This window comes from Tenrec ecaudatus, chromosome 5 (assembly GCF_050624435.1).
Source record: "Tenrec ecaudatus isolate mTenEca1 chromosome 5, mTenEca1.hap1, whole genome shotgun sequence".
NCBI classification, from domain to species: domain Eukaryota; kingdom Metazoa; phylum Chordata; class Mammalia; order Afrosoricida; family Tenrecidae; genus Tenrec; species Tenrec ecaudatus.
In genome coordinates this window covers 173,234,880-173,253,742 of record NC_134534.1, presented here as the reverse complement: position 1 = coordinate 173,253,742, position 18,863 = coordinate 173,234,880, and positions in this window count along the sequence as shown.

Sequence of the window (18,863 nt, the reverse complement as noted above, 5' to 3'; positions counted from 1 at the left end):
AATTATGGTGTCCCTACTTCTTTCCCTGGCTCTTGTGTCTGCCCACGGATCGAAGAGGTGGTGAATGTGCGCATTGTTACAGGTGACTTGAGAACAAGCACGAGGGGACCAGTAGACCCTGAGATGTGGCTTTAAAGTTAGGTTTCAGCTTAATTTGACTCCGGGGGATCACTCCCCCTTGTGAGTATGCCGGTTTCCCCCACTAATTTTCAGAGTAGACTGTCTAAATCAAGGGATGTTTACTCTTCTTCTTTCTTTCTAAAGTTGTGTTTAGAGAGAGAACGCATGGCGTGCTTAATCAGTGGTGTTATAATAATGGCTGAAAATAAGACCAGTTTCTCAAGGAGCAAAGTTTTGCAGCACATTAATAAATGAACAAAAACCAAGGGCCCATCATCACGCGGACACTGGAATGGTACAGATCAGCCTGGTTGAGAGGATCAGTTTCATCATCTCAGGCAGTTACTGTGACCCATAAGGGTGTTACCCATCTTGCTGTGGTTAAGATTCTATACTCTGCTTCGCTGTGAGTCTGTGTGCCTCGTGTTAGTCGTGCTATCAGATGCTTGTTCCAACGCTGTTTTATGTTGTGCTGAAGCCGTACTGGGAAGACGAGGGTTGAAAAACTCAGCACTCTATAGCAAACAGTGGATTTGGTTAATATGGAGAATGCTTTTTTCTCTAAACTCTTAATAAAGCCTCTTTGCATTCTATTCAACCTGATATTACCGTATTCGCTTCAGTGAATATAGAATACGTATACATATGCTCAAGACTTATAAAAATTGAATCGAGCAGCAGCTATAAATAATTAATCCTATCCTAGCTGGGACTTGCCAGTATAAAGATGTTACAAATTCAAAGCTGGAACAGGGACAGCAGAACAAGTGATTTATCATGGCTACGTCTAACAAGTAGCAGCTTCTGGGCTTGTGTGGCTGCTTGTCTGGCTCATGTGTGAGTCTTGGGGTCATTTGTGGCCACAGAGACAAGAGAGGACAGAGAAACCCTTGCACTGGTTTCTCTTAACAGCTTCACCAAGGCACATGTTACAGTGAAATCTAATTTATATTTCAATAAAAACCCCAAACCAGTTTTCCTGGAGTCCGTTTGGACTCTGACGGCCACAGGGCAGGTCCAGAGTTAACTGTGGTTCAGTTATTGGAAGTAGATTGACAAGCTTTTCTTCTTAACGAAAGCAATGGAAGGATCTAATAGCAGTGTCCTTACTGCTTCCCTGGGTGGAGTCAAACTGTCCACCTCCTGGTTAGTAGCTGACTGCTCAGCATTTGTGTCACTCAAATGGCCTTATATAGTCACGAAGGCTCTACCTAATTCAAGCATCTGTATCCATCCGGCATCATTGGGGGGAGATGTCACAAGTCACACCAGCGAGAGCAACGGGCCTCGTTTGCTGCCGCAGCAGACACACCTGCTGCCTCCCCCTTTTGGAAACCTAAGCATTCATCATCAGATAAGCCCTCTTCAAAACGTGAGCACCGTTGCTCGCAGATTGGTCGCAAACCATTCGCTCCTTTGACCGTGCTGAATTATGCTGTCTGCTCAGGACAAAAGCTTGGGAGGAAGCGTTTGGGTACTCCCTCTTAAATTTGATGACCATTTCCACATGGGAATTTGTGTACTGTACGAGTCAGAAAACTAAAGATGACAAGAAAGGGAAATGACAACGGGAGAAAGCAAGGACTCATGCCTTCATTCTTAGCTGCGTTGCAGGCTACAGAGAAAGCCAATGGCAGCATATTAGTCCTGCTGCCATCGCGGGCAAATGACTTTAAATGACTAACAGCCTGCATGTGGTGAGTGGTCATGGGGGGAGCCTGTGATGATTCATTCATTTTAAAAATAAAGTTTCATTGACATATCATAATGTAATTCACGTATCCTACAATTCAGTGATTTAATCGTGTTAAAGAGGGTTGTGTAATCCTCACCACCATCAATTTGAGGACATTTTCTTCTTTCTTGGACTCACTGTGACTAGCATGTTGCCTCAACTTTCCCTAAGAAACTATTAATCCAGTTATTGTCTCTATAGATATACCCACTCTGGAGATCATGAACAGAAAAACATACCAACCCTCCCCAAAAGACGTTATCCTTTCTGATTGTTGGGCACCCCCTCATTTCTTCAGTACCCTTTGCTATAGCACCCATATCTTCAATGATTTCATCACAAGGGCAACTATTGAGAAGGGCCACACCATAATAACCAAGTGTTTGTCTTAAAACAAAACAAACCACAAATAAACAATCAAGGTGTCAGCTAAGTCCACGCACAAGAAGTACACCCGCCGGTGTAATCCATGGATTATAAATAATGATATCCAAATCTGGAAGAAGGAATGGCAGCAGAACTGAAGTCCTGAGCACCCAGTTTGCAGAAGGCTATGGATGACAGGGAACGCCCCAGACCCATTTGCAGGCTCCTCAGGAGGATTACATCTCCAGAGGATCGAGCTGACCATAGACCAGGGCTTTGAATAGCCTTATTATCAGACAGAGAGCATCGTAAAGTTGATCGTGGCAGAGATGATGTAGTTAGATTGACACGTGACATCTTTATCATTCTATCTCCCCTTTGACACATTTTAAATCTGTTCCTGTTTTTAATATTCCCTTTTACTTCTCAACTGAGATTTTCCTCTGTTGGATTTTGTCATTCTTGTTAGGATTTCTTTCTGTCTCTAATTTTTGCATGCTTTTCTGTGTATGAAATCCAGGATAGGTAAATCTATAGAGACAATAACTGGATTAATAATTACCTAGAGCCATGGCAAGGAGCATCGGGGAGCTAACAATGATGACAAGTAAGAAGGAAATGTTCTAAAATTCATTGTGGTGGTGATTACACAACTCTTCTGAATTGCTGAACTGTCCAGTTGTATGATGTATGAATTAGATGTCACAACACTTTGAAAAAGAAATAGGGAAAAAGGATTGCTCTTAGATTAGGGCTATGATTACGTGTGAGATCAAAATCCATTCATACACCTGTGGTTTACATATGTCCCTCTTTCACTTGAGGAGCCTTATTATTTTATTGGGGAACATTATAAGCTATCCTCATGAGGCATCTGATAATTCTACTGATAGTCCCATTAATTCAGCCAACGATATAGTACTTAAAATCCTTTTTAGAAAAGGAAAGTATATTTGTGTAGGACAGCTTTTTAGACTAAGATATAAGGACTGTTCACTTGTACAGATTAAAAACTTAAGTGAGCACACATTATTTATGCAAACAACGAGGGTAGGCAATAGGACAAAGCTTTCAGTAATGATTATTGTGATGTTTAGTTCCATGCATCACTTTGGCTCAGCTCCGATGCCCAGATGTTTGGACCATCACTTTAGAGTTTGTTGTGAAGGTAATGTGTGGACCTGATGAATATTTACAAACAGGTGACTTTAATTAAAGGTGATTCCTCTGGATAATGACGGTGGGCTTCATGCGATCCGTTGAAGGAAGAGCAAGCACTGAGGCTTCTCCAAGAGGAGGAATTATGCAACACCACTTCCCTGAACTGCAGCCTCTCACTTGCCCAACAGATTTCATACAGACCAGCTCTGCCACTGTATGCACCAACGTCCTACAATCCCTCTCTCCCAGTCTTTCTGTAGATCGCTTTGATCTGTACCTAGAGGGCAGAGTAGAAATGTGCCGCAAGCGTTTCTGGGACTGCAAACCTTAATGGGAGCAGACAACCTCATCTTTCTTTTGAGGAGCAGCTGGTGGGTTTGAAAAGCTGCCTTGCACTTAGCAGCGCCCTGTGTAACCCACTGCACTGCCAGGGCGATGACTAGGAATCGTCTCAGTGGCAGTGGGTTTTGGTTTTAGATGGACTCGACAGATACAGATTTCTAAGTCACACGCAAGGCTGGTTGGTGGGTCTTAAAAGTAGTTGTCATCGACGGCAGGAGGTGTTCTGAAAGCTACACATTTAAAGGGAAGCTATTGTGGTAAATTATGTACACACTAAGAGTGTCAGAAAGCCCCTAACCAACCAAACTCATGGCCATTGATTCAATTCCGACTCACGGGCAAAAGCTGCTCGTGGGAAATAATTTGATCAAGAAAGGAATTAAGAATGATGCAAATGAGAAAAGGAAGGCAGAGGAACAGACTTGTAAGCAAAGGGAAGGATAAACTATTTGGGAAAATTCAAAATACATTTTAGAATTTCTGCCACCAATCTCTATGACGATAACCAAGTCTCATCCGTGCCTAAGCATGACACACCGGCTGAGACATTCCACTGTTGTACTCCACGCCAGCATCTGACCTGGAGCCGGCACTTATGGCGAATGGCTAACTCTGAAGGGGTTCTCTTTTATATTTTTATTTTACAAATCAGAGTGTCATTGAAAACCTGTAGATTCCACAGCCTACTCGGACGACACACCCATCCACGACAGATGGCTTCTTCATTCTTGTCCTTGAAATAAATCTCCTGAGACAGAGGCTCCAAAATGTTCTTTTGCTTAAATATTTCTTTTCAGTTGTTGAGCGTTCTTGATAGTACAAACATTTCTCCCTCCAATTGACTATTTTTCCCACTTGGAAAAAAAAATTCCACCGTGAGAGAGAACGAGAGCTATTTATCAGCATTGTCTTTTAGAAAAAAATGCTCTTATATCTGACATCAAACAGCATTATGAAACTATCTGAGAAATTCCATTTCTTTCGAATTTTCTCCATTGGTACGAAAAATTGTAATGAGGGAAATGTAGCGTAGTACATAGGGAGCATTTCTGCATCTTTCTACCAGGCGTTTGTCAGGTTTGTGGGACTACGGCGGCTTCCCTGTTGCGTGATACGGGAAGTACTGCCACTGGCACCTCAGGTACCAGTAGGGTCGCCCATGGTGCACAAGTTTCAGCGGAGCTTCCAGACTAAGACAAAACTAAGAAAAAAGCCCCAAACCGTAATGATCTGTTTCTGAAAAGGAGTCAATGAGAGCTTTATGGATTGCATCAGGACGTTGTCGGGCTTGCTGGCTTTGGGACATGTCGCTTGTGGGTAGGAAGGCATTATGCTGGGTGAGATAGAGGGCCAGTGAGGCCCCGTCACTGCAAGGATGGCTTGAGCATTCCAATGATTGTCAGGATGACACAGGACCAGGCAATATTTTATTTTATGCATAAAGGATGGCAAGAGCTGGGGTAGGCTTGATGCTGACCAGTGACAACAACAACAGCAACAACAGTAACAAGTGCATCTATTTATTCATTTAACACATGTTTACTGAATGCTTCTACCAGTAATGATTGGCTTGTATGGGGGGAAAAACACGCAGTATGGAATCAGTCATGGCTTCGATACAGGTTCTGTGTCCTAATAATGATGTGTTCTTGGGCATGTTTTGGAAGGCACCCTGCTAAGACTAAGCCAAGTGTATTGCCGAGAGAACATGGCCGCAGCCACGAGCTGATCACAAAGAGGTTTAAACCATTGCCCGGATGAATGGGAACACTGATAGCAGCACTTTCCGACTTACGCTTCTATTTTTGGTACTCAGAGTGCATGCATTTTATGTACTAGACATGTGCATGTTGTCTTATGTTTTAAAACAAGTCTCCTTTATGAAGGGGCCAGGCAGGTGGTGGACTCTCGTGTCAGACCATTTCTGTGAAGCCAAAGACAAACTGTTGGCTAGAGCAAGGGCAGAGGGCAGACAGTAGTGCCATTCTCCTTACTGGCCTCTTTCTTAAGCCATCGTTTTGGGAAATACGGCTCAGAAAAGACGTGTCTACCAGCTCTACTCTCAGAAGATAGGCAGTTGCTATGGAGTAAACCCGGGTGGGTTAGAGCAGATCTACCCGCCGCTGGACTTGCAGTGGCTGGTTGTGGAAGCAGAGCCGAGATGTTGCTGGGCGGACTCGCACATCCAACCTCTCAATTAGCAGCTGAATAGCATAACTTCACCAATCCGAGGATTCCTCTCAGAAAAGCAAGCAAGCAAACTGGTTGCTGTCAAGTTGATTCCGACTCAGGGAGACCCCAGATGTTCCAGGATCGAGGGCTGCACTCTGGAGGGTTTTGAGAAGTCAACCATCAGCCCTTTCTTCTGAGGTGCCTCTGTGTGGACTAGAACCTCTAACCTTTCGATCAGCAGCCAGGTACAGCAAGCACTCACATTTCCTAAGGATCCCCCCGGTAGTGGATAAGAGGAGGCCACATAAATAGAAAGTGCATTCAGTCAAAGATTCAATGCCTGCTGCCACCGAGAGGTCCAGGCCGGCTCTGCTTCTGGAAGAAACTTCTGTGGCACGAAGGTTTGGGGACTCTGTGGAGGTTGTGGGAAGGACGATTGGAAAGTTAGCCCCTGGCTGATTGAATGGACAGTGTTCTTAGATTAGCCTGCGCTGGAGGAAGGCCCATCTTGGTGGAATGAGCTGATCTCAACTTTCAGGCTCTCTGTTTCCAGCCTCGTAGCCTGTTATGCCAGCCTGGGTTGGCAGTCCTTCAAGGTAGGCCTGTCAGTTAGTCTTTCTGTGTTGCAACTGATTCCCATTAAGGCAAGTTTCACATGAACACTGACAGGAGAATGGGTCCCTGGGAGACTCAAATGAAATCCAGCCGGGGAAGCTTTCAGAACGGCAGGCTGGGACTTGATAGAGGAAACAATGGGCCTCTCACAGGATAACACGCCGGGCTACCTGCCCCTGGAAAGGCTGCAGCGGGGCCAAGCGAGTAAATAAGGAAAAAGACTCTGGCAGCGCCAGGGAGGCCGGGCGGCCGGAAAGCTGCCCTTTCAGTTTGGCCAGGTACCTCAGGTATTAGTCAGCCTGCGTGTGATGTTCAGCACGAACGGTTCATCTGAAAAGAGGCCCGCGACTCCAGCTCCTAATCTGTCCTGGAGCAGGAAATGTAGTTTACATAATTTCTGTTGTATTTGGTTTTCTATAGGTTCTCCTGTTACCATGACTCACCTCGCAGGAAACGGATCCGTGGCTGGGGTTTCTGTAGGCTGCGGGAGAGGGAATATTGTCGGTGGCCAGAGGAGGAGACAGCTGACCAGACTGGTGGGTCCGGGGAGGGGTGCTGGTACCTGCCAGGCGTCGGAGAGGCTTCCTTCATGTCCCCACAGAGTTTAAGCTGCAGCAATGGCTGCCTGCCTTCCTAAGTCTTTACACACCTCAGATGGGTCTACAAAGCAACCTCCAGCAGCCAGCAGCCGCGGGTGGTACAAATAACCTGCTTGGTTGCTACCCAAAGGCTGGTGGCTCTAGACCACTCACAAGTGCCTCAGATAAAAGGCCTGGCTGTCCACTTTGGAAAACACCATCAAGTTTAGTTCCTGGGAAATACACATTTGGTCACCTGGAGTGCGTCATTGCCACGGCCATGGGTTCTTGTTACTCTTGGCCCTGACTATCCATTCCCTAGAATGCTCACCACCCCCCAAAGGTAGGGATAATGGCCATTGTTTTATGGACAGGGTAACTCAGGCTCATACAGTTTGGTTACCTATGAAGCCTTGGGGGACTTGTCCATGTTGGCAAAAGACAGAGATAAGATTTGAACTCAGAGCGTTTTTATGCTAAAAGCTCTTCTCCGCCCACACCCCCTCCCCGCTACTAAACACACACACACACACACACACACACACACACACACACACACACACAGCCATAGTTTCTTTGAGTCTGTTCTGACTTGCAATGTGACCCTATGGATACAGAGTGGAAAGTCAGAGGACCTGCGTGCCCGTGACCTGTCAGAAGTAGACAGACCAGCTTTTCTTTGGAAGATCCCTGGGGAGGTTCAACCTGACCATCTTTCAGCCAATAGACAAGCACTTCACCATGTAGACCACCCAGAGATGCTTACACTAGACATACTTCATGAAGTTTACAGACTGCTACGACTGTGTTGAACTCTTAACGTCAAGGGACTCTAGTTGGGGTAGAACTGAGTTTCTGAGACTGTAAGTCTGTACAGGTGTAGAAAGCTTGTCTTTTTCCTGGGGAGTGGCTGGTGGTTTTGAACTGCTGACCTTGCCTTTAACAGCAGAATACACTCCACAACGGTGAGTTTGGTTTGGAGTTTGGGTGTGGAGCTCAGCTCAACATCCTGTGTTAAGGATCTACAGCAGCAAAGCAGGAAGAAACAAAACGCCCCGGCCTCGTAGGGGACTGCCCTGTAAGTATGATTTAGGAAGGACTGCCAGCCCACTTCATTTGGTCCACCTCCCTTTTCTTGACACTACACAGTCACGTGTCTTTAAATCTAATCCCAGGTGACACATTTTGGCCCCGTTTCCATGCTCTCTACCTAGGTGTGTCCCCAAGAGAGTCCCAGCATGCAGCGACCCCCCCTTCCTGATTGACCATGCGGACTTTGGGTGAAGCCCTAATTCTGGGGCTTACCTGCCTTCCCCCCGACTGTGTCACTGAAGTGACTTTTCCAAATAGTCCTCTAACGTGATTGTGGCCTGAAGGAGCCGAGCAGGGTGAGAACGATTTGACTCCTAATGAAGTCAGTTCCCTCGAAGGTAGGGCCTGGGTGCCAGTAACAAGCGCCCCTCTTCTCCCGTGAAGTGTGTTGCCTTGCTGGGCCCCTGTGACGACTCCGGCTCCCCTTGCTGTCACTTTGCACATCCCCGACTCTCTCCCGATGGCGCGTCATGATTTCTCCCTGCAGCAATGATGGAAATATGTCAGAGATGTCGAGGGAAATAGCTTTGGCAGCGGAAAGCCGGGGGGAGAGGGGGGGAGAAAGCAGTTCCGAGGCAAGGTTAGTCATCTGTCCCCCCTCCACCCACGCCCCCAGCTTGCCACACATTTTATAGGCTGGACAACATCATTTTGTTTGGAAACCGACAAACTATTCGAGCTAGAAGCCACATTCCCCCTGCCCTCTCCGCCTGTAGACGAACCCCCTTATCATTCTTTGTGGTTGTGTGTTCTCAAGCTGGTTCGGAATCCCAGTGACCTACCTATATGACAGAGTAGATTTGACCCCTAAGGTTTCTCATGCTGACATCTTTATGGAAACAGACCGGCAGGTCTTTTCTTCCCCAGGGCAGTCAACCTTTAAGTCAGTAGTTACACACTTAACCATGGCACTGCCAGGGCTCCGTGGACCACAGGCACGTAGTGTTGTTATTTTAGGTGCCAGTCGTGTCAGTTCTAGCCAACGAGGTCAGCCAATCCTTTCAATCATGCCTCCCCCGCCGGAGAAGATAAGAGCCGGCCACAGGAAGGCCAAGTCTGAGGGCTGCGGTGCACACCGGCGGTGGCAGGAGCCCCGAGCTCCCTCTCCGGCCTCTCTCTCAGGCTGTTCTTTTGGGATTTCCTGCTCTTGGTCCCTGGGATTTCCTGTGAATATCTGAAACTTCCCTTTTCCTCCTCAAAGTCACTTGGATGACAAACGTGCTTCTGCCTCGTGAATTCTTTTAGCGGTGCGAAGCAAGAATCAAGGGAGGCTGCTCCAGACACCTCACACAGACGTGTCAATCCACCTCCTTGAGGGCCTTCCGCTTTACACCGCCCCTCTCTGTCACCGAGCAGGAGGTCCTCCAGGGACCCATGCCGCCGGACGTGGCCAAAGGATGTGAGATAAAGCCTCTCCATCCTCACTTCTGAGACGCACTCAGGCCTTCCATTTCCCAAGACAGATCTGCTTGTTCTTTTGGGACATGGGCGGCAGTGCGTTTTGTGTGTTGGTTTTGAGGTATTACACATTGCGTGTTGTTACTTTTGTCCTTGTGATTATGTTTCTTTCGCGCTTTTCCTCAGGGCCAACCAATCACGGAGTCGGTAGTTTTATTCCCTCAATAACTCCTGAATTTAATTGTTGTTCTCTGCTTACACTACAGGTGGAATTAAGAAGACCTTTTTACCTAGTTTACTGCAAGAGCCACCTAACTAAGCGCTCTATATTTACTCTCTATTTTCTAGCCACTCTCTACAGTGCTCTCAGAGCGTCTGTCTAGAAATACAAAATCACTTCCATCATTCACTTTCTTAAAAACCTCCCATTGTTTGCCCTGCTTTGGGATGAAACCATCATTGAGCCTCAACTCCTGCTACCGCTGACCTTGACTTCTGCTTCTCAGACCCTCTAGTTATTTGTTGCTTCCAGGGTACGTGTTCCATCACACTCCATCTCCCTGATACGCTCTTGCCTTCACCTGATTAGTTCCCCCTCTTACCGTATACCAGTTGCTGTCGGGTTGACTCATCACCCATTTGTGTGTCAGAGTAGAACTTGGCTCCCGGAGGCTTTCAGTAACTTGTTGGAAATAAACTTTCAGACCTTTTTTTGAACATGCTTCTGGTGGACCTCAAAACTCAACCCTTTTCTTAGCCACCATGTTGGACACGTGGTCAGGAGAGTCCAGTACCTGGAGAAGGACATCGTGTCTGGTAAAGTCGAGGGGCAGCAAAAAAGAGGAAGTTCCTGAAGGACATGGGTGGACACCATGGCTTCCACACTGGTCTCAAGCACAAGAGCAATGGTGAGCATGGTGCAGGACAGGGCCGTGTTCCATTCTGTTGTGCATAAGGTCACTATGGGTCAGAACTGCCTCTCAACGACACCTAATGACAGCAAAAAATGTGATAACCATTTTCATTTCCATGGGACTCTAGAAATCCATCATTAAACAGAGGTGGGACGCTGGCTCTCAGAACGATCACTTCGCTAGTGTTCTACCTGCAACATTCTGGTTTCTTCTTTCTTGGACAAAGGGTAGTCAGTACCATTTCTTGCTGATATGGATGAGATGTCTCTACTGGATGGACATTAAATTTTTTACCTCCCCAAATCCCCACAAGACTCTTTGTAGAAGTAGCTCCTGCTTCCGAGGAAGACTAGAATAAACTTGAACTTGAGCTGAGAAGAAAGGGATGCGTTGGTATTTAGAGACTTTGGTGAGAGATGTGAGTTAGGAAAGAGTTTACCTAGTCAACCAACCCTAACCAAGCACTAGTCTGCGTATTATCCACTATTAGATGCTGGGTGGATCTAAGGAGCACATGACTTAGGGTCTCTCCCTCAAAGATTTTGGAAAATGGAGGTCAAAGAACACGAGAGTACATTTGATGATACAAGGTGTATTATATTTTATATGCCCTATGCATTACATAACCTCAACCTTTTAATTTTTCAGAAAAATATTAACATTAACAAAGTTTTCAAAATAGAACAGAATTAAACAGGAGGGAGTGATGGAGCTGCTCATTAAAAAGTGTTTCTTGTGTACCTACTGTATGTCAAAAATTTATTCAAGCATTCGTGATGCAGCAGTGAACAAAACTGGCATGACCCTGGCTTGTGTTGGCCATGTGAGGGAAAGAGAGGATGAAAGTCATATGCCGGGCCCATGATGAGATTACTTTGCTTAGAACTGGGCTATTCAACATGGCAGGGACTAGCCATGTAGGATGATTCCAGTTTAATAGAATATTAAAGTGTATAGGTTCTCGGTTATTTGAATCACATTTGAAGTGTTTAACAGCCAGAGATAGCCGTTGGCTGCCGTATCAGACACTGCAGATACGGAAATTCCATTATCATAGAAAGTTCTGTTGGACAATGCTGATCTAGAATATGCTATTCACGATGAAGAACCTGGTCTCAGTTTGTGGTAGTCACCTAATCTGGTGTCAATTGAAGGATTAAGAGTGCAGTGGTGGAGTCTAGGCTGTCAATCTGGAGATAGCCAATGAGACTTCTGTGTGCGTGGCCTTTTCCTGAGAATTCTGGGAACTCTGGGACGTCCTCCTTGGAGGCAGAAGACACCTCTCTCCCTCTCTTTCTCTGCAACTCCCTGGGAGACATTGCAGAAGACAATGGAAGCCACATGGATGCAACCAGACCTCGGAAGCCAGAGAAGCCACAGAGAGACCTCTGCCAGCACTGAGATGTTTCCAATGACACTGGATCCAAAGACTTTCTACCCAATGACACTGGATCCAAAGACTTTCTACCCACTGGCCTGTGATCTTTTGCATTTGGCATCATTGCATGTGTTTCATGAGTTTGAAGAGGACTTTATAGATTGATATCAGAAATATGCGCTATTATCAAACTTATGGACTTGATCTGGACTGCGCTGGGATGTTTTCTCAATGTTCAATTGCTCCTGCATATAAATCTCTTTCTTATACACATATGCGTGTCCATGGATTTGTTTCTCTAGTCTGCCCAGACTGACACACTGTTGATGAAATGGATTTGAGGGTTGAGAGGCTTGACCTAGGCAGGGATCTTAACTAGGGCACTGGCCATAGAAAGAAGGAAGGATGGAAGGTGGACACAATCACCTGTTGTAACAGCAGCCGGTGATGACATCGTGCTTTTAGACCGAGTGTCCAGAGAATGAAGTCACTGTAATACGTATGGAGGGGTCAAGAGGAGGAACTGCCCCTTTGGGTCAGAAGATAAGAACAGCTTTAGACTTTGTTATGTTTTTAAAAACTTCAAAAAGCTAGTATAAATTACAGTCCTTGGAAGACATATGATTAGAATGGGAGAGAGATCAGGTTTGTAGCTAAATATGTATTTTGGAGTCATTTATTTACATAGATCTGTTGGGTAAAATTTCATTACAACATATGAGAAGTAATTACCAACACAAGAAAACACCCCCCCCCCCATCCCCCTTCGAAGTAATTGACCCCAGTGTTAGTCTGGGTAGACTAGAGAAAACCCTGCCTAACACAACCCCGTTGACATTAGTTAGCCAAAATATTAGAGAAGGTTCTGCTAGCTTTACCTTACTTTGCAGCAATTTTCAGCTTAACTGATATGAGTAGAAATTCAATGATCAAATTCAAATTGCCATTAAAATAGAATGTGATCACTTATGTCAAATGTCCTGAATGGTACTGAGCAGGCAGTGCGTGCATCCTGGTTCGCTTTAGCGTGTGCACAGATGTTTAGCACATCCAGCTAAATTAGATGCTGCCCTTCTGGGTGGCCCCAGTTAAGTCAAAGTTCCATTGTGCTCTCCTTCCTGGCAGAAGTGACAGCAGCTCCCTCCAACTAGCGACGTAGCAAGTGTCAGAGAGAACGCTGGGTAGGGAGTTGTGACCTGGCTTCTACCTCTTGAACCACCTCTTACTGGGGATGTGGCCTGCTCAGCTTAGATCTTTCCTTCTCTCTAAAGTGAGGTTGACCTGGTTGATTTCCAAGGCCCCTTCTCGTCGGGATTCTATGAGCTCAGTGCTAAGGTCTGGGAAGCGTGTTGTGTTAACTTGGAGAGAAATCAAGTAGGCCAGTCTTGGGTTTAGAGGACATCAGCACAATGCAACATGAAGGGTTTGAATAAAAAGAAAAAAAATCATATATTCATCTGGGCACATGATCTGGCAGACACTCAGTGGTGGCAGAACTGATGCAGACTCATAATTGGTCAGTTGGCCTGGGGAAGACATAATAAGTGGGTACTGTTCCCACGACTCCTGGTTTAGGTTCTTGTCAATCCTATTAGGAAGGGTCCATGTGGAATCTTGAAAGCCGGGATTGACTAAAGAGGCCTCTGTGACCCTACAGCAAATGATGGAAGACCCTGAGGTAGAACAACCTTACGGAATAAACAAGGTAAAGGAATAAAGGAAGCAGCTGAAGATGCTGCCCTTCCACAGAGGGTCTGACTCCTCTTCATCCGAAAGCCAGGAATCCAGCAGATGATCGAAGGTGTTGCAAGAAAAAAAAAAGTGCATTTTGATGAAAATCCAATTAAAAGAACAATTAATTGGGCACTTACTACTCACAAAGCACTATGCTTGATGATTTTAAGGAGACAGGGATGAATCAAATAGGCTTTGTGGTCTGTAGGAATTTATAATATAAGGGTGTGGGGGTGGGTGGATTTGAGGGAAATAGACAACAAAGGGATGAGCCGCTGCTTCATAAAAAATGATGAGCTTGAGCTGCGTGTGGGTCACCAGGAGGTACCATGCGAAGGAGTGACGCGTGACCAGTTATGACCAAAGAAGCCGGAAGAGGGTCCAACCCTGGCAGGCACCTCCATCCCACCTCACCCTCCAACGGGCTCCGCTGTCCAAAAGGAAATTGAAAAACTTTGGTAAATGGTATCTTTCCGTAGAAAATCATATTTAAATGAGCCAGCTGTATTTTTGTGCTTCATGCTTAGCCAAATCCTATTTAATTAACCTACTTAGACTTGTTGATTGAGGTTAATTAGACCCCAGGATTGGTGTTAATTGCCATTGTAAACGGCCAATGTTATAGGCAGTACATTTTGGATTTGGTTAAAAAAAAAAAAGAGCTCATTTTTAATAGCTTTTTTTTTGTGGGGGAGGGGTGTCTTATGTTCTCTACTCCATTCTTTAGTTTAAAAAGTATTCCGCCATCCTGAACTGTGTTCTACTTTGGTTTTGAGTGGCAGGTGACTGGGTTATGAAAGGAGCAGATTCTGTTAGTCAGGAAATTCCTTGGGTATGTGCGAAGTCTCTTTCCCTCCCTCCTTCTCTTAACTCCATTCCCCCTTGACAATTTCCCTCTCCCAACACACACTTGTGCATATACATGTTCATACACACACATGTTCTTAAATACGCCTGTTCTCTGAACTTGCCTGGTGTTTTGGTTTTTTTTTTTTTTTTTTTTCAGGCAGTTTCCTGGGCAAGGCCATGGAAACGTTCCTGGCTGTATGCTCGGACCCTCAGTGGACTGACAGGAAAGATAGTGTGGGTGGTGGTGGTGGGAGTGACGACCTGGTACTTCTTCAGGGGAGAAAGGAAAACAAATAGGTCTCACAGGAGAGAGCGAAAGAGAAAAGAAAGCACCGTCAGAGCCAGAATGGATTTGATGTTCGGGAGAAGAGTTCAAGTTCTGAAGGAGAAATGTCTGTGGTCTTACCAGACCAACTCTACACACCTCATCTTTAGCATTTAGGTCTTCCACAATAAACTCCGTTCGAATAGGTCTGTTACAGTCACACACTTACCCTCTTATCACATATGAAGACTTACCTACATGTGTGAAATGCTGTGTTTATCCTCACTCACTGTCATCGAGTCAGTATTGACTCATAGTGACCCCCTGTGGGTTTCTGAGAATGTAACTGTTTATAGGAGTAGAAATCCCAGTCTTTCTCCTGCGCTGGTTTCAAACTGCCAACCATCCAGGTCATAGCACAACGCATAACCATTATGCCACCAGGGATCCTTGTGTGCTTATGTCTGAGTGAGTAGGTAGCTTGTACCTCAGAGCCATCCAACAGTGGGCATTTGGACAGGCTGCTGTGCGCTTTCCCAGTTCCTGACACCAACACATATCTTCTAGGAAGTGACAGGTCTCTAGTCTGAGCCCCACTCCCCTTTTTTTCTGGTGGATTACAGAACAGATTCCAGCGTCCTCACCTGTCCACGAAGAGGACAAAATTAGATGGAGAAATGAACAACAAATAGTAGCGAAGATGGCAGAAACATCTCCCTTAGATTTCTTTTGTGAGGGGGACTTGAATTTTAAGAACATCTTGTCGGGGGAGGAGAACCAGATCTCTGTGGAGGCCATGTAAGATTCCCCAGATGGGAAGGAGAGTGGACAGGAATTTGTAAATGTCGATGTAAGTGTTTGTATGTGTGTCTGTTGGCATTTGTAACATCTAATATCGAAAGCTTGGAAAAATAGAAATAATCTTACCATCTCATTTTATACGATTAACCATCGCATCTTATTTTATTATTGATCTATACCGATTGCCTATCGGCCCTTGTATTTTTTTCTTTTAACAATGAAAGATTCTTCTGGTTTTCTGCATAATAGCAAAGTTACCTGGGTTATTCTACATTGTTCCTTAGATGTCAGTAGTCCAACATTAGGTGTTTTAAAACTTTCTCTGTACAAGGTTAAATCTTGTAAAGAACGCAGGATAAACATTTTCATTTGACTTCGGTAGAAGGAATAATTTTTATCTCTCTAAATTCAAACTTTGTCTAAAGGAAAAGCATGTCAAACATGTATTTTTCCTAGTTAGAGGATTCTTGTTTTACATCTTTTGTCAGTGCCTGTAGGTCCAATGCTTTTATAAGTTTAAAATATATTAAAAGTATAGCCCGGCACACTCGTACCTATTCTTCTTTTCTAAATGAATAAGATCGAGACTGATATCTGCACAACATACTAAAGGATTCATTGGTTTCAGTGTATGGCAATTTGGTAATTTAAGTTTTATAACTAGACTTGGTTTCTGATCTATTTTATTCTTAGCATAAAAAAGTGTCTTATTGTTAAAAACAGAATAAGAATGTTCTTATTCATTTCTTATTCATTCCATAAACATTGCCAAATGCTACCTAGATGCGGAGGCTTAGAGAATTATGACCCTTGATCTCAAGAAGCTCACAGGCTTCAGTAGAGAGTGATCAGGGTGACGGTGGAACACGGCATAGACTACAGGACAGGGGCTCCAACTGAGACTGGAGTTCTGGAGAGCGAGGAAGACTGCTTGGGGAAGACCACTTTGACAACAACTCTTGCATCATGACTAAGTATTACTCAGGTTAGGGTTAGAGGCTTGCATTCAAGCGATTCTGAGGATACCTTTTAACCCAAATAATGTACTATATATGTTGTGCTTATTTTGAGGTCCTTTTAAACTGCACGTACCACGAAGATGTTTACTTGGGGTTTATTGCCTAAACAAGGGTATTGGACTGCGTAGATGTGGCAGTTACATTTTATGTCAACGTGCACTTGTGTAGGGGTGAAGTCAAACCTGTCAACCAGATCATAGCCTGCCGATGCCTCCCAGGAGGAGTGACCTTTCAGAAAGAGAGACACTGGTGACCCCTCCCCTCTCTCTCTGTCCTTTTACCATCCTGCTTCTGGGGACTCTGTGCCTGTCTCCAGGGGAAGTCCCATGTGGGTCACCGGGCCCTGAGAGCTGTCAGTACCTTGCCATATTTCCACTGACCTTGAGTCTGTGGGACCCTGCACCCACCGGCCTGTGATCTCCCTGCATCTTGCTTCATTGTCATCGGTCTGCAGCAGTGTCTTTCTGAAGAGGGTGCTGGCTAGCCTCAGTACCATGGACTCTAGTTGGACTGGGCTGGGACGCCTTCTTGATATCAGATAACTTTTTGATAGCAAGCTCTTTCTTATACATGGCTGACTGTCACTGGTTTTGTTTCTCTAGACAAGCCAGCCTAACACAGTGGATGGTAGCAAACTATGGGTAAGATTGCAAAGAATGGGGATTTGACAACATTTGATTGGGCTCATGTGGAATCCGTACACGGACCAAGAGACAGTTGTTTAAACAAGAGAATGTTGCATCGTTGGAAATCAGGAAAGATAACGGGACCGTGATGTCTCCTTTCACCATACTTACTCAACCTGCATGCCGAACGGATCACCGGAGAAGCGGGACTGTGTGGAAATGAACACTGCATTGGGACTGGAGGAAGACTCATTAAGAAGCGGCGGGTGGACAGACCACACATCTTGCTTGCTGAAAGTGAGGAGCACTTGCAGCACTTGCCGATAGAGACTACAGCCTAAGTATGGATCACAACTCAATATGAAGAAAACAAATATCCTCACAGCTGGACCAATAGGCAGCATCATGATAAATGGACCAAAGATGGGTAAGGACTTCATTTTGCTTGGATACACAACCAATGCTCAGAAATTTCCATTAGGAAAATCTGCTGTATAAGATCTCTTTAAAATGTGGAAGAGATAGGGTGTCCCTGTCAGGATGAAGGCCCACCTGACTCAAATCATGTTTTTTTCAATTGCCTCCCGTGCATTGGACAATTGAAGAAGGAAGTCTGCAGAAGAATGTCACATTTGAATGATGGTGTTGGTGAGAAAACTCGAAAGTCCCTCTGATTACCAGAAGAACAAACCTATTATCTTGAAGTAGTTCAGACAGAGTCCTCCTTAGAAACGGGATGAAGAGACCCTGACTCATGTGCTTTGGACATATCATCCGGAGAGACTCGTCCTTGGCAAAGGAGGACATCATGCGTGGTAAAGTAGAAGGTCATAGCAAACGAGGAAGGTCTTCGCCAGACTGATGAACACAAGGGCTTTAATAATGGCTCGAAACAGATCACCGCTTGAGAGGATGGCCGGGGACTGAGTAGCGCTTTGTTCTGCTTTACTTGGGAGCTCTCTGAGTCGGAATTGACTCAGTGGCACCTAACAACCACATACAAGGAGCCCTGGTGGTGGGGTGGCCTATGGGTTGGGTTGCTAACCACAAGGTCAGCAGTTCCAAAGCACCAGTAAAAGACTGACAGACTCAAACACCCAAAGGGTAGTTCTACTCTGTTCTACAGGGTCTTCATGCGTCTGAATCACCTTGATGGCGGTGGCCTTGATAAAATGCATGCTGAGCCCGGGTGGGGAAGGGGCACAAGCGAGACGGAAACCTGCAGGAGGAGAGCTGATGATGGCAGGAGTCTGGAAGGACTCATAACAAAGGGAGATGTAGAGACATTTCTGTACACGCCTCTCCAACACAAGAGACGGCGAAAGGCAGACACCTTAAGACGCATGTCCTTACCAATCGAAGAGACAGGAGAGAATGCAAAGGCTGGGTGGAGAAAGACAGTATGTTCACCCTATGCCAACAATGGCTGAATGGACTCTTGGGTTTGGGGTCTGAGGACAAGGGCGCAGCACGTGGCCTGGGATGTTGGGGTGCAGGGTGCATATACCTGGAAAGAAGAGGACCAGTCGATAGCAGAAGGCCCCCCAGAAAGCCAGCCTATGGTGGGAGGTGGGCCAATTAGCAGCTCTCCATTCTACCAGGACTTGAGACTCACTAACGGCCCATTGGGCTTCTTTTCCAAAATATCCCCTATAATAAACTCACCGTCCTCTGTTCAACCTTTTTGTTTTTTTCTCA